Genomic DNA, 27,375 nt, shown 5'->3' on the forward strand with positions numbered 1-27,375 from the left:
TCTATATGAAATGCAAGGCGTCCTCCACGGTTATCATTCCCTCTTACTCATTGCTTCAAGCCCTGCAGTCTTTTGCGTTAACAATTCCACCAGTCCTCCACCCCTTCTTCTCTTGTCCTTTACCATCTCTCTTTTTTGAACCAACTGATAGATTTTTGTGGTACATTATAAATTTCTCTAAATGTACAGGCTGGGGGGTGACATAGCTCCTCGTGTTTTGACCAGCATGCAGGTTATTAGTTCTCAAGCCAGAATTATTTTATGTGAAACTCATTGGTTGCTTATTCATTAAAACTGATGGGTTGACAAGCTGCTGACAATCCGGCCATTCCCGACGGAAACCGACGTAATTTCTACTCGGGTCCTAGTCAAGTGCTGCACCCTTAGATCGTTTGACGATCCCCACCTGCAGTGCCACACCTCAACCGGTGTAGTATCGTCGTCTCACTACTATTATAAACTAGTTTGAACCGTTTGCGACTAACAATGTAATCCACCGAGCGTGCCGCGCACTAGCGTTGCGGTTTACTGCTCTGAACGACTCCACCTTGAGCTCTCTATACTAAGTCGACAACGATGAACATATATTGCTCAATTCCATCCAATGTCCGTACCTGAATGCACCACATTTATGCGTCTAGGATGTGTATTATTACCTGATTATTTGAAAATGCAAGGGTCGAAGAAGGAAATATTTATTCCAAACCGTAACGAAATTCAATGACGACTTGTGAGTGCCTTGCTGCACAGCAAAATGTAGTAAACCGCCTCCTAAATTATTCCTGAATCCAACATTACGCAAAATAATATTTAATATTTCATAAGGTTTCAATGTTTCAGTTGAATTTCTAAATTAATTAGGAAATATGAGGAAACGTTTATCAGTAGTATAACCACGGAATATGAGAGACGTAAAAGAGGGTCGATTTATACTCCAGCTATATTCTCGACTTGGTGGAAGTCTGGCAGTCGTATACTAAGTGGTGTGCGGTTTTAGTCAGCTGAGACAAACAGAGCACCAATCTGCAAACAAACCGAGAAACTTGGCTGAATCAATAAGAAAATAAAATGGAATCCATTCGTCTCTAGCAACCACAAGCAGAATATTTCTTTTATCCAATTTGGGTGAATAGAATCCCATTTTAGGCCGTCGAGCTATCGGCACTTAATCTAATCCTGAAATATATTCCTTTTCACATGGTAGCTATATCCACCTAGTACCTATTACAGTACTATGCTGTTATAGAATAGTGATACTTTGGGGAAACAAATAGCTTGAAATTTGGAAAGCTTTTGATGTATTAAAGTGCCTAGAACGATATAAATCTGTAGATATAATAAAAGGTGTTAGGGAAGGAAAGGACTGGCGTGCAAGTCGAAGCTGCCGTGACTTCCGACCGAGGCGCTCAACTCCGGAAACCAATTGTAACCCTCCGCCAACGCGAATCATCCACGCTTCCATCGTCAACGTAATTCACATGCCGTTGAGGTTTTAACTTTATTCCTCCGATGGGCTACTGAATGAAACATTACGTTAGACTGCATGTAATGTAATTTTTAACATGACATTTTAATTGACACTGAAATATCACATTGGAGAGAAATATCGAGAATGTTAAAGGGTCGAACATATAATTAATGCATTTCTAGTTGAAGCCATCAGAACAGAATAGAACTTCAATTTAATAGCTATTTGCAATCCTTTTTTCACTTACATACTTCCATGTGGACATGGTGGACGATATGCGCCATGTAACAGCTATTCTAGTTTCGATATCAATTTCAATGAAGATTTCATATACACTATAAATATTCTTCAATATTCATGAACACCTACTGGCTGCATAGTCCATAGGCTGATAGAAAAAACTCAACGAACCAATAACTGCCTGGAATTTTAGTGCTGTTGAGATATACCCCGCCAGCGTCGATTCTACCGCTAGCGTTCCCATGGGACCCCAGAATTATTCACAAATCGATTGACGAGACTGTCTGCCTCATATTTTCAACGGTTCAGGAACAAAGGAGCCTTTATCCCTGGAAGGAGTAAAAAAAACTAACGAGTACCAGTCGATCTCAAAAATACTTATTCTTCTTAAAGTATAACTAACTATATGAATGCCTATTTCTTCAATTTCTTCTCTGCTTCCATAATTAACTGCATCGCAACTCTTTTATGCGAAGCTAAGTGCTCCGTTGTAATTTTATCTTAAGCCATGGTCTATATGGATGACGAATGAAGTGATGGAAATTCTTTTCAGTCCACTGTAAAATATCGAGGAAAAAATTCCATTCTAATTAAACTTACCTAACCGACATATGGAGTCCATTGATTTTATATAGGATCTCGTTACTTTTCCAATCAATTCCACATTTTTCTCATTCTTTTTTCAACTAAAAGCAATAAAACGAGTCGAGTGGGGAGACGAGCACCATTGACATAATAGGTCTCGCGTGTGCCAATGTCATTCTCGCCACGTCCGATGAAACGGCTACCACCATCGACAGGAGTGATGAAAAACTTCTTATTCCAATCCCGTAGAATGAATTCTATCCTTTTCCGTGGATTTCTCGGCAATGTTTAACCAAAGTCATTATAAGTCGGCCAAGTTATATGAAGACGGCTGCTATTAAGAAGTTTCACTGTTAATTTATAGAAAGTGTCCTGCCAGCTTTCGACCGTCTTCTACTTATACAATCATGAAAGGACCATCTGTGATTACACTGGCGATGAAGGACGGAATAAAAGAGGAGAAATTAAAGTAGAAGAAAATACTTGAATATCCATTTGTCGTGTAGCTAATATGAGTAATGAATCTTCAGCACGCCGGTGTGAGATATTGTTCTAGAATTACTGGATCTAGTAGGCTTACCTGATATTACATCTCACGTTATTATTGATGGCTCCCGGGATCTCAACAACTATTCTCACCAATTTGCATAATTCTGGTAGTCGTGAGAGCTGAGAGTATGAATAGAAGAGGAAGAAAACGGGAGAGTTGTGTGGCATCTAGGATTTTAGGGAACTTGTTACTAGCTGTTATTAATTATACATGGCCTCGCAGCCCTGTACGCAGCGTTGGTTCCTCAATACAGCTCCAGGGAGCTCCTTCAAGCTCTTCTATAAAATTGAAAATGAAAATATAGTGAGGAGAAAATCATCTTATTCGAAAATTCTTCTGGTAATCTAATTTTTTCTTGAGATATCCGTGACGGAAATCCGATTTTTCTTCTTGTTTCGAGATACAGGAGAAACCCGTGAAACTGAACAATTCATTGAATTCTCGTGATACTTCAACTTCTGCATGTTTTATACTTTTCAAACATCTTATAAGCTTTCGAAGAATTTTCTTCAGTTATGAATCTGCCTTTTAACATCACCGAGACTGACTTCTGGTACTTTCATTAAAGAACTTTCTTATGCCTGAAAATTACAAATCATGTTTATCAATTATTTATACTAACCGAGAAGTATTTCAAGAGACCTATGCCGAAACTCCAGCAGAGCAGAAATTGTTCGGGAAAAGAAACTAAACCGGACTGACGTTGAAAGGAAGAAGCTTCTTTTTAGGGGATTATGCTATTCTGGAACTATAATAATTTCACAAATATGCTAGGTGCAAATACTATTTCTGTAACCACAAAACAGTCATTTAACGCAGACTAGCAGCTGGCGCACAGCACTGCAGTTCGAATCATATAGGGATAGGTGTGATAAAAAAGTAACCGGAAAAACATCTCCAATTATATCGGATATTCATGGTTTTCCCTACATTGTTGGAAATTGTGGTAAAGTTGTTTGGTGAATACTACCAATTATTGGCTCGTGGAGTTCAAAAGTCAACAATATAATAGCCAAAATTACGGGCTCGTAACTCGGTTAATAGTTGACTGCAAAAACTTTTCTCTCCCTTGTACAATGCTGGCAGAGATATGCTGCCATGTGTTAAAGTTATCGGTGTGTGTTCACAATTTAATTTCTGAAATTATGGACACCAAATAGCAAAAAGAATATTGATCGGAGTGACCGGTAGGTAATTAACCCCCCTGTGTTGGCAATCCAATCAATTTGAGTTGATCATTCTTAGAAAGCACATAATGGAATATCTCCACAGGGTTAATAACTCTTGAAAGTTAATTAAAGAGTCACTCGGGGCAATCCTCTTGAAAGTTGGAAGAATCAGGGCAAGAGACCTTAGAGCGAACTGAAATCCAGAATTCAATGGGACGCTAAATGAAAATGACATATACTTATTGATTTAGCCGTTTTTCAATTAACAGAAATCAATTGAGTAATATTGTGATGTAATATGGTAGTGAAATAATTTAAATGCGAAATTATGCATTTACTGGGAGAAATGTGCATCATATATTTTAAAGGCACATGTTGTGGATACCGCAAGTAACTGAGACCGTGTCAAAATAAAAAATAGATGTATAGGGTAATCGTTTCAATGAGTAATTCGAGCTCATTCATTATTTCCCGAGGGAAATTGTGTGCTACAGTAATAACCAAACGGTGGGCAACATCATAATATAAGTGGACAAAGCGTAACATTCGTCAACACTTCTAATCATTGAATATCGAAAAGGAATATCAAGTGGACAAAGAACTCAAAATAAAATTTTTATTTTATTGAAATAAGAAAAAGTACTCAAATAAACCCCGTAAATCCTAAAACTTTTTACAACGATCGGCTCATTTCCGAGGGATCTACCTGATTGTGACACTAATGACGAGTCTGTAGTAGAAAGTTCATGCCAAATGGAACTCCATTCAGATAGTTTTTTGGTGGTTGAGGGGTATAAGGTGGCTGGGTACGGGCTACTCAGTATCAGGCATTTCAATAAAGCACAAACTAGAAATATTCCCTGTGAACATTCCACTACCTCTCCTAGCGGTTAACGCTGCAATTTTCATCGTAATCGCTGTCTAACGGTCGCCCTAGGGAAAGTTCATACGTCAGATTAACTCCGAAAGTTTCCAGCGCAGGAGAAACCACAGGCCTCTGGGTACAATATATGTATTTATATCCGGCTATCTATGTATGTAGATACGTGTATATTGTAACGTAGTATTTTACCAGTTACTGGTTCTCCATCGGTTCGCGTTATTTTGTCAATTTCCACTAGAAAGAAAGTCACTTTCGATGACAAGAGGTTTCAGAGAAAAGAGAGATGTATTTAATTAAGCTTTTTCTTTTAATTCGAATCAAATTCACGCGCCACGAATTCATGGCGCCACCCCGTCATCAATAACACCGGAAGTGGCGCAGCGATGGCCACACGTGGCTGATTGGAGAACAGTGGTCATTCCGCTAAATGACCTGGTGCCTAACATTCGGCTTTTTTTATTTTGATTTTAGGGTAGTTGGTGTCAGACGACGGGGTAATGGACTAAATATAAATGTGTATATGCACTAAATATAAATGTATATATGCACTGTTGTGTATAAATAGCCGATATATCACTACGCATTGAACTCGGTCTACTAGTAGTGGCTGATCATCTGCCTCGAGTCCACCTCCATAGTTCAGGCAATTATTGATAGAGTGCCAATGCACAGCGTGATTACTGATTACATCCGTGCCAATAATTATTCCCATTAATCGTTATTGTAAGCTTCACGTATTCGTATCGATATGTCAAACTATACCATGTCCTTCAATATTGATCATTCAATTTGTATTAATATCCTGCAGTAATATCGCTTCAGTATGGCACAAATGTAAGCCAAATTATATCTGTTTCTCAAGTTGGAATAAGATTTTGGAATATTTTGTAACATGACTCACTCATTGTTTGTCGAGCATCATTTATGATATTGGCACCCGATTCTTGGAGCCTTTCAAGAATAGTCTCCCTGGAGTATATTCTGCTTTTATCGACAATAATTGACAAATTTGATCGTTTATTCATAAGAAAAAAAATCCAGTCATTCTCTTAGAGCCATTCGACCTACAACCTAATTGAAAAATAAATTTACCCATTGTGATTAAAACTATATTTTCCCAGAATAGAAAATGATATTTATACGCTCATCTCTACACAATGCATTCGTTTCGCTCTTTTGAAAAGATCCTTAACTAAGTGCAGCATATACGACCCTTTTGCTAGAAAGAATTCCATTATATACAAAAAGTATCTCAATTTTCCTTCTCACTTCAATTTTCCACACTTCCTCCTTTCTACCTACAATTTGAGGCTTCTCGTGCACAAGAATCCCTACAATTTTCCCTTTTTTATTTCTTCGTAGTCTCTCGTTTGGCCGCGGTGTATGTTTTTTTTTCTCGAGTGAGTACATAGCATGAAAATTTAAAGCCATTAGGTCAGTGTTGCCGCTGTACCTTAACAATTCTGACATTGGTTTTTAACCTGAGGGCAGGTAACGTTCCTTTTTCTCTATAAATGAGAAGAATATCGTCTAAAAACGGATCGCGTGAAAAATGAGATAAACCTGAAGACCAAACATTTGCTAAAGAAAAATAGAAATAAAAAAAATTTGAAATAGAGACTTCTTGAGATAGACACAGCAGTCAAGCTAATGGTTATAATTACATGAGCTACATTATATTCTCCACCCACAAATTAATTATTCGATTCTGCGTGTCAGTAATGTGATATAATAACTTCTTAATTGAAATTAACTAATTAGTTCAAATTCATACGGATACCATGAAAAAAGCTGAGGTGAGGCAGCGTCACAGTAACGCCCCACCGACTCATGTACAGAGGAAGATGGGAAATCATTTTCCGCTTCGCTGATCGACTCTTGGATAAAATGGTTGAGGCGGGTGCAACGAGGAAAAACCATATTGCTCACGTGCGCTTCAGTACCAACTGGACGAGCTGTGTAGAGAGTGGTTAAAGTGCGGGAGATGAAGAGAGGAAAACGGCGAGGACGGATATATTGGGGAGTGTGAGACTAAACCGAGTGAGAGGCTGTAAAAAGATGGCGCAACGTTGGTAGAGTGTAATTGGCGGCATCTGTGACCTAGTGTTCCGCAAAATTGATTGAGGAATCGGGAGAGCGTAGTCCCAGGGTTAATTGGAACGTGCAACAAATCCGCTACGAGAATTCCGGTCGCCCTTCTATTGTACCATCGTGCGTTGATTTTCTTCCAATTTAATATTACTTGTCTCCTCAATCTGTTCGTTCAATTCTTCATTTGGCTGTTTCGTTTAATAGTTACGCATGCACGTATTCATGTGTGCAGGAATTAAATCTCAGGAATTGATGAAGGCTATAGACTATAAAACCAATAATATGCAGCCCTCCACAATCGATATTAATTAATATTGAGTATCAACTCCTCTTGCAGGAAACGACTAAAATTTCAAGTCAGACGACAAAGTAATGCTCACAGTTCAATAAGTCAACCCGATGGAGGCGGTTGCGCTCTTAAGATTTCCGATTCCGTTAGTAATTTCTCATGATTTAACATTTCGATTGAAATTGCATGATTCTCGATTAAAATTACACGAGATCACGTAAGTTTCTGTGAATATTCCGATCCGTATGGGAAAATTTCCTTCCTCGAACTCCATCAATGAGATAACTGATTCTCCCTACTGTGCAGTCGATTGGGTATCCAATCCGTTCATCACGATACCAAATGTCCAGATGATTAATTAACTCATTATGAGGATCATCCTCATCCTGTCTTTGAATTGGTTGACAAGTTGAACATCATCAATGTTAGAATAAGAAGTTCTTGGTCGGTTAAATTAACTCCTCCAGGTCCCAATTGTCGACTGTCTTCATCTATCACTCCTTCGTTATTTATCCTTCTCATAATTATTTTTTCATCAGAGCGTGAATTTCATTTAACTGAATTGTCGCCTGGTATTCGTCTGGTACATCTCTTGAATAAGTTCCCATTTAATTAGGCGTTGTGGTTTGTCGAAATACTTCGTAACCTCCAACTCTCACATAATCTGAGTTCCTCTCCATTGTTGAGAGATATTCTGAGTAGCTCGGAGTGTTGTCCTGCCTGGAAGCTCTTCTCCAAATCTTTATATAATCCCCCTAGGATTTCCAAGAAGACTTTGCCTCATTTATTATGCTCAATTTCCATTGAGTAAAAAATATAAAATCCCATTGGCTATTTTATTAATAGAATTAACATTAAAATATGCAATATCTAGCAATTGTGATGTACCTTTCATCTTTGAGCGACACATAACTCATCTTTTTTGTCACATGAACTAATGGGTGAATATCCCGTAGGAATGTCCCATCCTCAGATATATCTCACTGGTAAACTGCGAATTTTCGATCGTTACCGTATTGCCAATAAATGACAAATTTTCCTACCCATAATTATAACATACTATTTGAACTTTTTTATCAGCCACAATATGGGAGAATTTGTTTTATTATCGGTATGGTATCTGGTTTCGTAACCGAATACCGGGGAATAAAAACGGCATTTAAATGTTTCCCTCAACACTGAGAGGTCTTCTCCCTGTTTTTAAGCATCATCCACCACCAACGCGAATACTATCATGCGTTATATATTCGACCATTCTGCGTTTCGCTTTGGCCTCCCGTCCCAAACCTTTCGTGAGCACAACTCTTCCTCTATTTTGATCTCCAGTAGTTTTATTTTACGACTTTTTTTCCGCTGTGCAAATGCTCAGGTGCATTTTTTTATGTACTCTCCTTTTTTTTTATATTCTTTATTCTACTGCCCGCATGTCGTCCACAAAGGGATTACGAAGTATATATCCAGTGGTCTACCAAGCTTTGTATACTCCAATTATGAATACAAGCATTCATTTTATTCTTCAGCCTTACAATTATTTTTCTAAAATCAATTCAGCTGAGTGCTTCATAGGAACACTTGCAAAATCTCACTCGAATGATTCCCTTGATTGAATATTGCATGATGAACAATGAAACCATTTCGTTGAGTGAGCATTCAAGGTTTTTCATTCGTTTCAAATTCTACGATAATTTTAGAAAACTCGTATTGGCACAATTAAATATTAAAATGGAGAAACCTGATAAAACATATAAAAATACCCTTGGACGGGAAACAAGTTGAAAATAATGTATATTCCTTGCACTGCTGTCCACTTCTCCAAAACTAATTAGTTGACTCGAAATTACCACACCGATGGAACATCTATTTCCTCTCAATGAACCCACGGAAACGTGACAATACTACATTCAAATGTGATAAATGATTTACAAGGCGCGTTGTTGTTTGCCATTCGGTAAAGATCATCCATTACATCCATACAATGTTTGTTCGTCATCTTCCTTTCCTGCAGACCAGAATCTCATACAGAAAAACAGAGAAACAGGGAAGAGAACAACGTACCATGTTATTAATCAAGTACTTTTTGACACGCTAGTGGCTCTACCACATCGTTAATTTCATCACTGACGTGGTACCATAAATCTGCTATACCTTGTATGTTAGTTCAACTTTAAGTTTTCCTTTATTTTTCTCGGTACTTCCATCGGAAGTAAAACACTCTCCGGCACACCTCTGAATATAGGGAAAGAAAAAAGAGAGAGAAAGAGAGAGAGAGAGCCCAAGTAGAGAATCGTCGTGAAGTCGTGCTAAAACTACAGAGGAAACTAGAGATAGCTCTATATATATTCCCTCGGGTATACAATACCACATCTCTGGCGCACCTCCTTTTATTCCTGGCACGTGAATCTTATTTTATTGGTCACTATAAAGCCTCATCAATTACAGTGGATAAATCACTAATCGTTTGTTTTTCCAGTCTTTCCGTTCATGCTTAATCATGAAATATTTTTTATGTTCAAATGATTTTATCAAGTTCAATTGCTCGTATCAAAATCACTGAACTTTGCGTATCCGTGCGATTTTACAATTATATTCATATAATTGCAGAATTTTAATGAACGGGCTTACCCAGATCAATGTAGAAATTCCTTTGAATAGCAAATCGGCAATTAGATTTCTTTTTAATAGCTCATTTGTCGTGATTCCTTTCGAAAGAATGAGAATAAGGATAAGGCATTGGAAGAGGATTCATTTTTCTTCCTCTAATTTTTTTTCTGGTGTTCATTACAAATCCTGAAAGACTCAGGCAGGTACGATTAATCCCATTAACGTTTGTATTCAATGACACTTGGCGTTTGCCTCTTGGCATTTCTATTTATCACCACAAAATAAGAACACCAAGATGAACAAAATCTTCCCAGGACAATGAAATAGAATCGTTGGACAACTGTCAGGAACTATCAGTATTACCTCAATAGGAATTGAGTACCGCATATAAACGCTGACGTTCGCATGCAACCCACAATGGTTTCAGGTTTAGCTACTTCCGCTCAATGTAGCAAAATTTTCTACAATTGAAGGAAAAAATATCACAAGTAATCTAATTTGTAATGCCGATATAATCTCCCTGTTCCAGTAAATTGTTTTACAGTTTGCTGCGACCTTAATCATAACAGAAATAAGCTCTGCGGAAATATAATTCCGAGAGCAATAACAAAATACATTATTCTCCCTCCCAAACTCGCCAAGCCGTGTGTCACAATTACAAAACACGAAAATAACCCGAGCAACTCAATTTCAAACAGCAAATTGAAATATTTCAACTCTTCCGAATCACGCGAATATAGTTCTTAAATCGATAGTGGCAATTTGGCCAATAGAAATGCAGCAAAATGTGCTCATTTAGGGGGACGGATATAAAAATACTCAGTAAGTGAAAGTATTACTGGTTGCATTATTCATGCAATTTATCGTTTGAAAATTACCAGTGGACATTTCATCATGAAATTCGATCAGCATGTCGATGTGTAATTTGATCTAATCACCAATTAATAATCCAATTGTCATATCTTGAAGATTTTCGTGATTCCCTTTTGCAATAGCGATCGAATGCAGTAATGTATAATATCTATGGAACAATGAAAGAAGAAAGAGAAAATGGTGAGGAGTGAAGACAGTGATTTTGCAAACGTATTCATTCGAACATTTCGCATTAACCAATAGTTATTGCAGAATAATCTGGACAACTAACAAGGTCCAGTGAGACGAGCACAAGAAGGTTACCAAAAGGGTTCATGCTCTATTCCAATTCTTTTCATCATTTACTATCCTTTTTTCCCTGGAGCTTATCCTTTTCCTATATCTTCGGATGTAGTTTGTTCTTTCAAGTCTTCATCCGGACCATTTCAATTTCGTTCGGCTGTATAGAATCGCCCCTCTTATTCCGTCTTTTTCCATTTTCTTCTCTCATTTAAAGTATATATATATATTTGCTCCAAAGGCTGAACAATAACCTATCCGGTCACTGAAGAATATGGTGTTCATCGTGTGACGACCTCTCCTAGCTATGATTTGTCGCCGATAAGATTTAACAATTGGATTGGTCAAATGGGAACTGAAGAAATTATAAAAAATGAGATGGAAAAAAAAAGATACATCTTCAAAGATCAAAGATAAGATACATCTTCAAACATCTTTGGATGAGGTGAAGTATATAAGTGAATGGTACAAGAAGAATACCACATACTATCACGCGTGATTAGCTGGCAAGTGGAAGGAATGTTAATAACAGATCAGACTTTGATCTGAATTTTATTTTCTGCATTACGAAATTGGTATTCACTGAAATTTTAAAATTTTATGAAACCAACCAAATCGCTAGAATAATACTCGCTTTTATATCCTTGATGTCGTGTTTTGAATCTCACAAACGATAAAAATATTATCGAGCGTTAAATTAAGATAAATTTTAAAGATCATGTCCACTATTTTTTCTCTTCACTTATAATTCAATTAAAAACATCTACAAGAGTAGAGACAATCAGAAAGTAATCAACGATGAGGATATTTACAAGAGACTGGAATTCTGAAAGGATTGGAGAAATCAGGAAAACCAGAGAAGTTGGATTAGTAAGACAAATGAGAGAGTTTGATGCGCTCGATTTAACAGCACCAGGAAGTCACAAAGTTCTGATGCCGGTGTCAACAGATCGGTAATTACGCAGCGGAGAAAAATGTACCTTTTCCTTCGCCTGTAATTCTAAAAATCCTCGGGCATACTAACTGTTATCCATGCCAACTGCATATCTTAGTGCCTTTTATTACAGTTCAATCAATAGAAAATCGAACTGCCAACTCTAATATCAACACGTACGCTAAAACGAGACAAACACAATCCGAGTGTACACAAGAATCCATTATTGCATCGCTTTCCACTGAAATTCCGGCAAGTGGTCAAGAAGCCATTTGTCTTTGTCGAAGAGTTGGTATAGTATTCTCTTAGTCCTTGAAAGGGTACACGGAGAGAAATATCCAATAAAAGTTCAAAAAACACTTTTTTTAATTGATAAAAATGAAAGGATCAAGATAAAGATGAGTAATTTTTCCACAGAATTATTTTTTTGGGTCAAAATCAACTGGACTATGCCCAATCTCTCTCAAGACTAGCAATTATATGTGACAAGACGAGGGAGACGAGGGAGACGAGGCAGTGATGAAGCTCGTTGAGTTATTTCAACCATTCCGACAGGGCAAACGCTAACACACTTTGAAGAGCTCTCTTCGCTGCCAATACTCTCTGATCCTCAAGTTGTTCACTCGTATAGTTCGAAATTCCATGCGCGATGAGTGGATAAAAAAATAAGCACGAGAAAATAAAATGGCAATTGAACCAAAGTGATCAGAGTCGTCGAGGCGGAAAGAACTTCTGAAATAAAGCAGATGCAGATGAAAAAGAGGGTTGCTCTGATGCTGTACCACCAAGAGCGTCCAACCGTGAGCAGACATCCTCCCTCTCCTTTTTCTCACTTACTCGTAAATACTTTTACACACCACTTGAAAGAAACTTTAAATTTTCTACTCAAAAGAAGGCTGCTCTCCACCTTGTCTGAATATTGATTCCCTCTCGATTTAGACTGTCTTTTCACCTCCATTCACCCCCATCCGTTACTCAGCGCGAGTTCAAACTTTGATTAAAAACCATTTCGCTAATTTGTTTCAGCCAATCTCACATAAAGTTGGGATGTGCATTATTGTGTTGTGCATTAGTGTTGAATGGGCATTACTCAGCATCGATTGGAAATGTATAATGGAGGGGTGATATGAATTTTTGGAAGGGTATGTATGATTAATGAATGCTCTCATTAATAAATAGAATCATAATACTAAAAGTAATCACGTAATGCAGTTTCTGCGTCATTGGCTTCAACCCCTGTTTATTTTTTCCAAATATTTAGATGCAGATCTAAATATTAAGAACATATAGAATGAATTGATTGATTTATGTTCCTTTTCTGTTCCTTTGATACGAATCATTTGAGGTGAACAAAATTCTCCCTCCAATTCCCCCTCAATGAATGAACAAATTCATTCAAATTTCTACTATCATTTTTGCATGAAATACTTTAAAATTCATGAGCACATTTCTTTGCGGATGGTTGACTAGAATCCAAGGAGCGAAACTCATTCTTCTTTCCAGAAGAGTGTTACATAAGAGAGAAAAGTAGGTGGCGCCCGGGGAGAGCCCAGGACGTACGGTAAAAGGCAAAAGATGAAAGGAGCATCGAAAAAAGAAATTGAGAAATGAAAAAAAAAATCGTAGACTCGCAGAGAGACGCACACGAGATATCTACACACTGAAGAGGAGGAAGAGTAAAAAAATAAACTGTGAGAAAGAGACAAGGGGATGTTTCTTCGTCGTGAGTGTCGGAAAGACATTTCTAAAGGTAGAAAATAGAAGAAGGTGCAAAGATTGAAGGAGCAAAGGGAGAAGTTAGAAGCTACTAATATCGGCCCAAATGTAAGATCGGGGTTTTTTTCTTCGCGTTGAAAACCGGAAGCAATCTAAGAGGCTAACTCCAGGTCTCAGTTTCTCTCAGAGGAATCCTCTACTTTCCATTAAAATTTTTTTCACTTAAGCGATAGCTATAGGCTCCATGGCATTGATTCATACTTCAAATTTACCGAGAGGAAAAGGAAAAATCTATATCAGAGATTGCTATGAAAAATTATAATACTGAACTCCCGACGCATATCATCATTTCAGGACATTAACTCTGTGAAAATAATTCAGAAGATTAAAGACTATTGAAGATTAATTGATGTCATCATAAAAAATTTTATAAAACCCCAACTTCAGTTGTAAAATCTTAATATCTGCTCATTGTAGTAACGATTGTGATTATCCACCTAGTATTCTTCTGCATTATGAATATTTTATTTTCTCTTTGTGCTTCGTACATTTTATCTTTTTCGGTGACATTCTTTTCTCTTACTCCAGCCGTTCGTACGAGTCTACACGATATTCTGAATGTTGGTCTGTGTCGACGTTGTCGGGACACGGAATGCCGAAGGGGACCTCCAAGAGAATAGTATATACAGCTTAGAACGTATAAAAAGAGATGGAATATATTTTTCGCTCGCTTGAACCAGAATACTGACTGTAATAATACGTAGTTTTGTATAATTTTGGATTTTTCAGGGATCCCTTTCGAATTTTGCAGGAGTTTTTCATTTTCCATTTCCTGCTTTTTCAGGATTTTGGGGCCCTAATACGCAGTTTTCTGAGTGAATCAAACGCAGATTATTCCCACTAAATTTCTTCACCGTTAATTCGACTTCTTACAAACCTTACAATGACTCACTGACTTTTCTTTGAAGATTTTTTGCTTTCTGGGGAGATGAGGTTTAACATTTGCACAGACGTGCTGACGACGCACGGTCGGAAGTTGTTGATTCGAGGGACTAAGAAAAAAAGGAAAGAGAGACGAAAAATTAATGCCTACAGCACAATAAGCTCAAATAATAACAATTACATTTCAGCAAATTTTGTTACTGATAATTCAGTAACAATTTTTCAAATTTTTATTTCAAGTGCTTTAACATAGTTACCTTCCACAAGCCGCAACCGAAAGCAAAAATGTCTTAAAAATTGCTAGTCGAAAAGTAGAAAAGTAATAATAATAATAAAAAGTACTGTGATACAATTGCGCTAAGTTGCAACGGCCGTGCTAATCTGCCAATTGACCAGTGCTGGTTTGTTGGCCCAGCGAAACTGTAGGCGATGGGATATGCTTGTGTGAGTGACAATCTCCCTTGGCAAATTTTATCAATTTCACTGTTTCCTGGACCACCGCCAGATTCCACTTGGCCAGCTGAGCCGGGTGAAAACTTTTTTATCCCTCTGGTGAATTTTTTTGTTCTGCTACAAAATTTATTTATTCCTCTTTTCCCTCAGCTTCTCGTTTGTCACTCGACATTTCAGTATCTGGTCAAGTGACTCGAGTATGTCGAACGCTCTGAAAGTTTACACCGATTCACACTGATTGCGGCCAGAAATATTCCAATCTCCTGAGATGAAAATTTCCAGTCTCCCGAGGTTCTTAGCGACTACGGAAGATCGAAATCGATCTCTCTAAATCTCCCGCCATCATTTCCGAATGATGAGTTTGAGTGAGTTTTTTTTTTGAGATTTCCAGTCGGAGTAGCAACGTATAGTATTTAATTAATTAGATATATTAGTTGATTCATTAATAATTATGGGAGCCGCGAGACAAAACGGGATAGGAGGTGAGGATTGACTCAATAATTTTTTTACAAGTACTTGAAATAATGCTGCGCTACCGAGATAATCTCTGTCAGTCTGATCATGTGATATCTTTCATCAGAATTGAGGAATTTTTTTAGAAAATGGGGTGAATCGAGCAATAAGAAGAGGCGTATTGAAAGAGCACACGGTGTGCCACCCTTTTCGCACCGTCAATGGATAAATTTTATTAGAGGGATTTTCAGTCCTTCCTCAATTCCTTCGTCAGTCCAGATGGTCGTTTTTTCGTTCTTTTTAGCAGAGAAGAAACGAAATCGGCGTACATAGTAATATTATAGCCTAAGGGAATGAAAGAAAGAGGGAAAGAATAGTTAGAAGGAGCGGAAAGGGAGAGAGCTGGCTTTGGCAGCCAATATCTTGAAGTGGGACTTAACCTGATCCGTATTTTACATCAGCTGAATTCAAATAATTGAAATTGTGCTAATTTGGTCTGCCCTTCAACCGCACATAGTATTGCTCCGTGGAAAAAATATTACGGACCTGAGCTAAATATTTAGTCGGGCTCCCACGAGCCAAAAAGTCCATTTCCCACTTGTTCGGTAATATATTACTACGAAGTGATAGTCGATATGCCATTGTCGGAATTTTCTCGTATTTAGCACAAATTTGATTGACTCATGATAATGTTATTGCAGATCTTTTACAAGATTTATGAATATGAAATGTTGATGATAGCGCCCCGTAAAAAATATGCGAAAATAAATGATCGACAATGCAAACGGAAGTGTGCGTGAAATGGATAACATTAAATTCGTGATGAGAAAAAATGGTTCAATTATCTATTCGTGTAAATCCAGGAATATGTAATACATTGGCTATTTAACGCGGTACATCTGCTCGTGTACTCTCTACATTGCCCATTAGCCAATCAAACGAGAGTGATAATACTGTTATCAAATAACCAGTGCGAAAATGCCGTCACCAGACGCATAACGATCTACCCATTCTCTTCTAGCTTATTGCACATGGCACATAACATGCCTGTCTCTCGTTTCCTTCGGTTTCGTTGCCAATGCATGGACTAATAATATGTGTACATGTATATATACAATATATGTATACGTATAATAATTTTTCGGGGATCATCCTGAAATATATATATCACACGTAACTATGATTAGTGATGGGAATCATTAATGATTGTATGTCATGGTTGAGCAAATCGTTAAGCATAATGTTTGATTGGAAAATCCTCATCAATTGGATTCATTTTAATTCGATTTTTCTGCAGCAATTTATTTGTAATTGGGGGAAAAAGGAGAGAATACGTGTCCACGCTAATTGCCATTTCGGAAGTGCAATTATTCTGCTTAATGCAGGCCTTCAATAAATTATTGATCGAAAGCGCTAAATAATTAGTATACTGTACATGAAAGTACAGCATTTTCTCATTCGCTTTTTGTAGTTGACATTCATGAGAGAGATTATTGTCACAGTCACAGACAAGAAAGTTTTCCATAATGCAGTCTCATTTATTCATTTTACTGTACTGTAGGAGTGCATCATGAAATTTAAAGTATATATATATCGCGAATTGACAAGTTCTTTGAGACTTTCACGCTAAGACTAGATGAACATTGTCATTGAAACTTCATATTTCCCTTTACATTGTATTTATATATCTTCTACTTACACTAGGAAGATTAAGTTGACGTCCATAAAAGTTTGAAGATTCATCTGGGTTCTCCTGCACTTTATGTCTATGATTTGTCTTGCGCATTAACATGTATCACTCCAGGATACGACGAAGCTTCCAACATTGTCTTTTAGTACCACAATCTCCATAAAAGCAACTAGTCTAAATTGGATTTAGTGTATGTCTTCCACATAGAACATCGTTATTTTTTTATCCAAACACAGAATATTGCATATATCTTCTCGATTCTGATTAATATTCCCACAATCTTTTTTCGGTCTTTCCTAATATTTCATAATTGATTTAGAATACATTTTGTTTTTTATTAGCTTTTATGTCTGCACATAAATATGAATAGAAGAATTTCAAGTTTATTCACGTTAAATAAAAAATGGCTCTAACATAGATCTAATATCGCCATAGGTGGGGCACAGGCATTTGGAGCTCTGAATACGATTCATCCCGGGGGAAATCAGACTTTCTTTCATTGGTAGATTGCGCCCACGATTCTCAAGCACTTGTAAAAGTTCAGAATAGCAAGGCCAACAGAGAGAATGGACCAATTTCGCGTTCGAAGGAGTAGACATATGCCACCTGCCACTGTTCATAAATTGTATGAAAAAAGATTAAAAAGAATGAAGAGCATGTTCAACCGTACGATGATCCTTTACAAGTACCCTGTGGTTACTTCTCATACAACTCGATTTTCTCTTAATTCTCATTCCATTCCTAGAAAGATAACTTAGCTCTTTGATCTTCGTGAACTTGGTGATTGAATTTTTCAACTTTCAGGAACTTTATATCTTTGACAAAAATTGATGAGTGCCAATCATAAAAAAAATCGCTCTAATAAACAAATAAAAATTAATATAACATGCGCTGTTGGTTGCTCTAGCCGGTGGTAATTGGAACTGAATGAATAGGGAAACGGTATTATCATGAAAATTTGAAAGGCAGTATTGATTTTTTGATTCTTTCATTTTAAAAGAGGACACGACGTGATGTAACGTGATATAGAGGGAAAAAATGAAACGTACACCTCTCGATATATTTTATTCAAAGCGCATGAAACGAAGAGATATCTCTGGCGCGTTAAACGTGCTTCGGTAGTACTGTGTGACCACACACTGCTTGGAACATGCAACTTCAACCCCGTTGCGCTGCAATTGCACTAGACATTTCTAGATCTCCCCTGTCCCTTTCCTATCCACCAATCCTCTCATCTCTACTCTCTCTTCCGTACTACCATCGTGTATACTGTACTCCTGTTCTCACGCTTGGCATTTTGTATGCACGTGAGGTACACCATGCGACATGTAGCGGACGCAGAATTGCCACGTTAATGAGGACGCGCAATTGGACTGCACCGGTGAAGGGAGGGGGGAAGAGCGATTAAATAGAATAGTGTCACGGATTAAAGTTCCATAATTCAGAGAATTAAATCTACAAGATAGATGATTGTGACCGTTTTTTTTTTCATCCAATAACTTCTCATCCGACTCGCTTTACGAATGCTGTTTTATGCTGGTTGTCGACGACGCAAGATTAGAATAGTTGATGTATCATAGCTTATTCGTTTAATTATGTTTATTTATAATTATTGGAGTTAGGTGTATAGGTACGGCTTTGATCTTTCAACTTCATCAGACGTGGATTGAAAGGAGTACTCTCCTTTCGATAGTTCGTTAAGGAAGTTCGTTGACTCTTTAACAGAGGGGTTAGCACAAGTTTGCCAACCGAGGGTGGACTTTGAATGCGATGAGACTCGATTCACTGAACTCTGGACGGACACAAATTGCTCTCGGCTCCATGGGGCATGTTACATTAGTACCATGTTTGCAATTTGTTTGATCCGACACTTGGTGGGGTTCGAGGTCATCTAGTCGCTGAATTCTAACTAGATATGTACATCAATCGCCACTATATGGCAATCCGGTGTTCAGGAAATAATGAATTCCGGATTCTGTTGCCAACTATGTGATGTATGATGTCCTCACATCAAAACTCACGGCCAGTGTGTTACATATCACATTTACAGACCATTAAACAGTTTAATGGATAATGTTACTTTAATTTTGTTAGTTTGGTGATTAATAATAGCGATTCGATTTCAGGGGTATCACTATATTGGCATTCACTGTGAGAGCGATATGAAAAATTTATGGTAATACTTTAACTGTTGATGCCCAATTTTGTGAATTACAGCGCGTGAGATTTATAGTGCTCAAGTCGGTGAAACGATGAGGCAACTGGAGTTTTAATGTGAAATATTCATTTGAGGCAATCCCTTAGAGCTCTCAACACCCGCTGATGGTAGCTGTAATACCATAGTAGAGGGTAGAGTTTTATGGACACCGGTTCTGCATAATCAGCTTAATTGGATGAAATCCACTGGTCCGTCTTTATTTTGTAGGATATCAAGAGAAAAACAACGAGTTGGATAAGGCAAAAATTGTGTAAAATGAACATTCTAATTTTTTGCTCTTTTTTTTGTACTTTTTTTGTGTTTAGGAATGGCGCTTTTTACTCGTGCGATTAGCCGCGTATTAAACAAAACCCATTCCAACAGCTCGGATATTATTTTTCCGTAGTGATTTTCAAGTTTTCGAGGTCGGGAAGTATGCAGTCCCGAGTCCCAGGCGAGAAATCGTGAAAAGCTGTCTAACGGTAAATATATTTACAGAAGAGAATAGCGAGTTCTGCATTATCTACTGTACATTACTGACCGATTGAAGGAAAGCTTCAGAATCTCATGAGAATATAGCGAATATTTATGCAGTGCATTGTCATTGTTGTAATATTTACGAAATATTGGGGAATATTCAATTTTAGTTCTGTTTGGGTTTTCAATGATTACAGCAGACGCGAAAATATATTGATAAATCATGCCCCAGATGGCAGCACTTACTCGTTAGTTCAATATGGCCGCTCTCTAACTTACAGTACCATGGTGATGTTCTTGTCACTTTCCTAACAATTGAATTTTTATACTCTTTTCACGAGATTTTATAGTGATTATTAGTATTTCAAAACGTATATGTGAATTTATAATTGCTGTGTGATGTTTTTTCGGTTCCATTAAAGGTGAAGAGTCTCATGAAGACAATTAAAAAATAAAAACGGTGAGTGTCATTAGATGATATGACTGATCGCTCAATTCACGGCAGTGATATTTTGTTTATTTTTTCATCCTGTCATTGATCGCGATGTTTTGCTATTCGTACCGAGAAGTGCAACTACACAATTGAAGTGACAATGAATTTAAATTTTGGGGTAGTCGTTTTTGGATAAAAATGTCATATGTCTCGATTCTCCTCCCTTTTCCTTTCTCCAACACCCTTCTCTCTTCCTCCCTCTTTCACGATGTCGCAGTCGCGTGGCTCGTCCGCCCCCGCATTTTAATATTATTTCGTACAACTTGCTCATGATTCTTGTGTAATCATCTTGCTTGCCATTTATTCATCATACGCATATACTCCATTTCACTCTTATTGAGTGTAAACAATATGATGCTAAGATATTTTTACAGTGCTCCGAATTTTTATTCGACATTTTGTATGCGTTGACAGTTGGCCGGTTTACTGTCATTACTCTGATCACTTTAATTAATTCTTTATTCATAATACACCCATTGTTTTTCATTTACAAGTATTGATGAAAATTCTCATTTATGTTTCAGAGGCTGCTAGAGAACCAAAGATCATCGTTTACATTCATTTTGCAGGTATGTGAATAGAGAATGATGATAAATCATTCAAAACAAGTAATTATCGTATGAAAAACCATATCAGGGAATTCGTGTATTTCATGAGTGATTATTATTCTAAATCTTCATTAACCACTTGATTTTTTAAACAAGTTTTTCGACTAGATTTCTCTCGTATTCAATAAACGTTATAAAAGGGATATTGAAAAGTGACATTAAATGGTTAGACATTCTAAGAATTAATTTGCGTAAATTGTATTTAGATCAATGGCGATCTGTCAAAAACAATTATTCTTGAAAAACTTGATTATTCCGTATACACTTGAAAATGAAAACAATATTTATTTTTTTTATTGTGTCCTTAAGAGACAGAACAGAGAGAAAATTCAATTATCCTCTTGAGGGTTTGAACTTAATTTCGATGGAATAACGATTCAATCAGATAGAATATTGATGGAGTCTAGAGTGCCATGGATAATTTTTCTGATATAAAAATGAAATAAGTGTGCACATTAAATCTCTGTCCTGTGCACCAATCGCGAATGAAGGTACTGATGAATTGATAGAGGACATACAATATTATCGGGGATATAGCCATAATAAATATTGTCGTAATGAAATTACCATTAACTTTTATTATTTTTATTACTAACGTTATTGACGGTAATGGGCAAATTTTGTTATCTTGCTCAGTCTTATCATAGGTGTTGTTATCTTCTCGCATTATTTTCGCAATTGACTTTATGCAGTTAACTTACCGACCGTAGACTATAGTCCACGTGGTGATAAGAGCGAAATTCTGGAAAATGTGCACCGCCTTACCAATAGAGGGTATGCTGGAGAAAATTATCGATATAGTTTGTCCAAACCAAACACTCAGTGGAATTCGAATTCCCTCTTTTACCATTGATTAATCCGCTAGGGAACATTGTGGCAATTTTTATAAAATTGGTTTTTAAAATTTAGCAGCCATCGAATGGTCACTTATTCACCTATCCGACAAATTCTTAAATATTGGATAAAATTTATGTACCAACCGTTTGTCCTGGTATTGTCGCACGGTCTTTTAGATTCCGCTGTGTAACCTGTAAATAAGCAGCGATATATATCATATATCATATATAACGTATACGCTGATATATTAATTCATATAATGCTTTACATACCATTGATATTGAGCCCTCAACCAATTTTCCATACTTCTCCGCGTAAGAAATAGCAAGTACATGCCCTTTATGGCGGTATTTATCGGCCATGTATGGTGTATATAAAACTCACATATTTTCATCATACTCTTTTTTCATGAGAGTTGTAATAAAAATCTACATTAGGCTGGCTCCGATACTATTTTCCCATTTTTGTTCTTATAATTAATCATCGCGATTTTATGGTCCAAATACAACTCGGATTTTCTATAATTTTATATCCACGAAAAAAGGAATAAAATGATTCTTTCTATTTCTATTACGTATTACGTTACGTATTAAGGATAGGTTCAAAATTATTAGCACGTGCATGAAATTGAAGAAACAATTAGCAATCATACCTCTAAGTGAGCGCTGCAGCGCAAAATAACATCCTCGTAGTCATGGAAATGATCAATCATTCATTGTCAATCTCTTTTATGATCAAGGATTAAATAAAGCATTTAAAAAATGACTTCTAAAAAAAACTTTAAATTGTGTATGTCGACCCGACAACGCTACAGGAAGAGAGAAAAAACTCTGGTCTCTTATCCATGCAATCAATCATTGGTTTTATAAGTGCCGCAGACAAAAATTGAAAATTGTTGTTGAATTAACCAGCCTAATGTATAGAGATTAGAATAAAAGTGATTCTAGCCTGGTTGGAAAAAAAAAATTAACACTCCATAATATTATGTTTCACTCTTGATTAATTATGTTTTATGTACTTACTTGTGGTTGGGTCGACGTAAAAGTCGAAGGGGTGTGCCGTTGCGAAGGTGATTCGCATAAAACAGATGAGGGTAGTTTGTGAAGTCGAGTGACTGGCATTTATACAGGGTTGCGTGCACGCAGCCCAAACCATTTCTGATGATTGCTAAAAAAAACGACAAAAAAAGCATTGAAAATTAGAAAAATTTATTATTTCACATGATTTTCATGAGTGTCCCAATTATTTTTTTATAAAAGGTGAAAATCCTTATGCTTACCACATTTGCAAAGAACTCCATACAAAATCTTATTTATCATTGCAAATAGAACCGTTACTTTTGAGCGTGTACCAGTCTATTACAATATCGGATTGTAATGGTTCACCATTTTTTGGAAAGGAAATAAAAATAGCTCCTCTTTTTCATTACGTGACTTTTATGGTTTGCATATAGAACAAAGCAAATTAGAAGGTTGAGTAGAAAAATGAAGTACTCTTTACTCTGTAACGTGGAGCCTTTGCTTGCTCACTAAAAATGTTTTTTTCTGTGCCAGTGGTAACAGCAGGGAGAAGCGTGTCAAAGCGTACGTCAACGCGCAAGGTTAAGTTAACTGATCACAAAACTTTATAGGTTTTTTTGTTCATCCCGTCCATTTTCCTCGACTGCCATTCCCTCATTAACTTGTGGGGCTACGCTAACTGCTCTACAGAGACTCTCCAGCAACTCTCCATGTACCCTTAACTTTTACAGTTTTTCCTCTGGACGCAGTAATTTTTTGTACTCATTTTGGGTCTCAATAATGTGCCCATACAGATAAATATATAAAGATACTTAGATTAAATAAAAAATAGCACTCCCAGTAAATATTTACTCTTGATATATTGGTAAGAGTTGTTGCATGACTAGGAGCGTTGGAGCTATGCTTTCATTGGTTCAGAAAATAGAAAACTGGAAGAAAGATCCAATCGTTTGGGTCAAGAAAGGAAAAGCGTTGAACCGTTTCTTTATAATGAAAGCATGTCTCAAATTGGGGAATGAAATGAAATGAAATTTTTTGTAGATTCAATATTTGTAATTCTTTCGTTATTGAATTAATTAATTTTGTAAAGAAATTTAGATTTCAGAATGGAACATGTCTAACTTATCGAATGTATATGAATACTGGGTGAAACAACTGGAGAATAAGTGTAGCATGCTCGGAAGTTTTCACTGGCTAATAGAGCAGCATGTGCGTGACCTGTACGCAAGAGTATATTTGCCTTTCGTCAGTTGGTTATGTACTTGAACTATATATGTACTATGGTTTTCAGTGCTTTTCTCATTTGATGGCAATGAGACGTATAGAAATACTATAATTCGCTCTTCATTAGCAAAGTGAGCAGTAATGAGCATCGTCGTTGAAAATCCGTCGATGAATTATACGGAATATTCAATATTTTTTTACCCCCTCTTGTATTATATCTAAGACTCCATCAAAGGGCATTGATGAAGGAAACGTTCACATCAAAACTAATGGTTAAAAAATGTAAGCGTATGGCTGCATCCTAAAATGGCTTCTCTGTTAGGTTGCCAGATTCGAAGTTTAGTTTCGAATCAATTTATTGGGATCGTTAGAAAAGTGAATTTGTATTCTCGATGGGCAGGCGAGCTTTAAAGGCTACTTCATCTCCGGTCAAACGCTATCCGTAAATGCCATTGTAAAAGATCAGTATAAAAGTACTTTGAGTTCCACTTAAGACCTGAAAAAGTCTAAGTGGTGGTAATGTTTCGTGTAAGTGGTTGTACAACCGTTGAATACGCATTAATGTGCTTCGTTTTAAAGGAATGGTGTGAGAGTGGGTTTGTGAGGGGAATAAGTGGAAAGGGGTGCGGTACATGCCCAAGTGCACGAGTAAGATCATGCTCTTCCGTACAGAGAGAATCGGCCGGTAAGTGCAAGCATAAATCTTTTTCAATGACTCCAATGCTCAACGATGGCATACCCGGTAATGCGAACGCCAGGAAACAACATATTCTTGTCTATTCCGAAAAGCTCTCTCGAAGATATATACATGCTACATATTTTTTCCATATCAATAAAATGATTGCTCTCAGGAAAGTTTTACGAAAATTAGAAATAAATTAAAAGCTGATATCTATTTATCAAATGCAATTTCCGTTAGATGTTATGTGGTACGCGTTTTTCGTTATTGACGTTTACGAATATTAGGGTTTGTGAAAATATAATTTTTACTATAGCTGAAGACTTCTTTAGGATAAAAAGCCCATGCACTCGTATTTTATCGTCTTTGAATTTTGATTTTGACTCAATGATGTGACAGTTGAAATTCGATATAGTTTGGATTTCCACCAAGTCGAAGAGACTGCTGATCCAAAAACCTACTTCTTGGTTTAGAAACTTTGCATTCGATAGGGAATTTATACTCTTCGTTTTGCTATCAAAATGGCGGTGGCTGATCGATTCTCATCCCAATATACATGGGTATAGACGAAAAGTAATAAAATTGACAACATTTGCTGCTCCGTCGGAGTAGTTTTGTCGCTTTTGTACACCAGTTTTACGGTTCGTTTATGGCGTCAGGTCGTAATACAGCTGTAGAGATAGGAAGTGTGGTGTAAGAGATTCAAACGTTTACGGTTGAACAATGATTAGGATTGTCGGTTGGACCAATGCGAAACTGCCCTCTATTTCGAATATTCCACTGAATTTTACTACATTGGGTCTTCATTTTACTGTTTTGTTTTCTCATTCGTTTTTTTACGATTCCTCTGGGTTGTTATTCGATGTTACTGACACGACAGACCGCAATCGACAACTGGCCCAATAATCTTGGCTCAACCTCGACTTGCCAAGTATTGGTAAACAACCTTGGGATATCATTTACCCAATATATAGTTAGACTTCACCATCTTGAGTCCTGGTGATTAGGACGGAGTATGGATTAAAAACTTAATGGGTTTTTGCCGCATTGATTACACTTAGTTCCATGATTTCCAAGGCTCAGGCAGTCTTTCTTTGCGATAATTTCTACTCAATATTCTGTTGGTGTAGTTAGAAGAATATGATCGTGTTGCGGAAAGATATGAGGAATTCTGTAATATAAATTGTGAGATTAAATCATTTTTAGTTTAGTGAAAACGAGGTAATAAACATTTTAATGATCTACGCTTGTGAGTAACCAAGGGGATGACCAGAATCGTAAAACTGGCACAATCAAGCTTCTACTCCTTGCATTGCAACTTCCCATGGATAAGAAATGTTTCCCCGGAAAGAATAATAAATACTCAATGAAACGAGCATGATCTCCGATTCCATCTCCCCGCGTATTCTTAGAGATGATTTTGCTACTTAATTTTAAGGCCGTGGCAGGAATAGAGCTATAAGTAGAATCCCGATTCAATTTCACCACGTACTAAAAATGATGTGCAATTTATGACTTATTGATTGAATAAACGGGATTCAACAAAGTGACAAAGATCCTTTGAAATGGAATTATTGAAATTTCGTTCCACTTCGTGTGGACACATATTTTTCAGTTGAATATTTAAGCGGTGAAACGAAGAGAAAAATTATTTGGAAGAAACGGAACTTGATGTGGAAAAGACTTGAACATTTTCTTGGAAGGTTGATTTGCATATGACACGCTTCCTGGTGGGTGAAAAGGGGTGTCAGGGGCTCGCCGAGGGGTTTACAGGTCCCTATTCCCGCCAAACACTCGGTCACGTAAGCACCTGGGGTGCACATGGCGTGATCGAAATTACTCTCCTCCCGACTGTTTCTTTTTCTAACGAGTCCAACGTCCTGCTACCACCCAACACAGTTTCATTTGTGCAAAGTTCTCAATTGTATAACAACTACTTCTGTGTCGTTTCTAGGGCTCCTCGCTAATGCACAAGTGTATTTCTCAGAATACACCTTCACTACTTGGTCTGGCGTGCAACTTAGTTGAGCCGTCTATTACCATCTTTTTTCACACTTTTATTTTTCCTCATCCACTTATTTCTAGTGTCTACTATTCTCTGATTGTTACTCATCCTCTTGTTTTTCCAAAAGTTCACTCATAACGGTTGCAGTTATCGAAATGGCCACTTCAACAAAATTGTAAAAAAAAAAACATAGTTTTTTTCTTGAAATTGAATGGTTGCGTATGGATTTTGCGAGTGTTTATTTTATTCTATGCAATCATATATTTGTATGTACGTGGAATACATCGGTAAACTGCAGCTTGAACTCATCATTTGTTTTGTATTCGTTGGTTCTTGTCCATTCCTCTGTGGTCTTATATGTCATCGACCAACAGGGCGTGATGTCATCACGGCAATACGTGAGATGCATATAGTAGATGGTGAATTTCAAATCTTGTAAATATATAAAAATAGGGATAAAAAAATAAAAAAAAGAATGAAGATGTAATAGTACATTACGTGCACAGCAACGAAAAGATATTTTTCCAGATCGTCAGTTTGCGATTGCAGTCAAATATCATATGTAACCCGTCTTTAATATTTTTGGCAAAAATTTTTTTTTCTTTTCAGAATAATTAGCA

At 37.0% G+C, this 27,375-nt stretch overlaps 1 protein-coding gene across 2 annotated transcripts in view; it reads left to right on the forward strand.

The window, feature by feature from the left end:
- Positions 1–20,158: 20,158 nt before the first annotated feature.
- Lar (tyrosine-protein phosphatase Lar) overlaps positions 20,159–27,375 on the forward strand; it is a 144,996-nt gene continuing 137,779 nt past the window's right edge. For both annotated transcript variants that reach the window (XM_011316751.1, XM_011316752.1), the window contains exons 1-2: positions 20,159–20,350; positions 20,908–20,952. The gene's annotated coding sequence lies outside the window, so the exon portion shown is untranslated. The remainder of the gene's footprint in view (positions 20,351–20,907; positions 20,953–27,375) is intronic.

This window comes from Fopius arisanus, unplaced genomic scaffold (genome assembly GCF_000806365.1).
Source record: "Fopius arisanus strain USDA-PBARC FA_bdor unplaced genomic scaffold, ASM80636v1 scaffold00008, whole genome shotgun sequence".
In the NCBI taxonomy this organism is placed as follows: Eukaryota; Metazoa; Arthropoda; class Insecta; order Hymenoptera; family Braconidae; genus Fopius; species Fopius arisanus.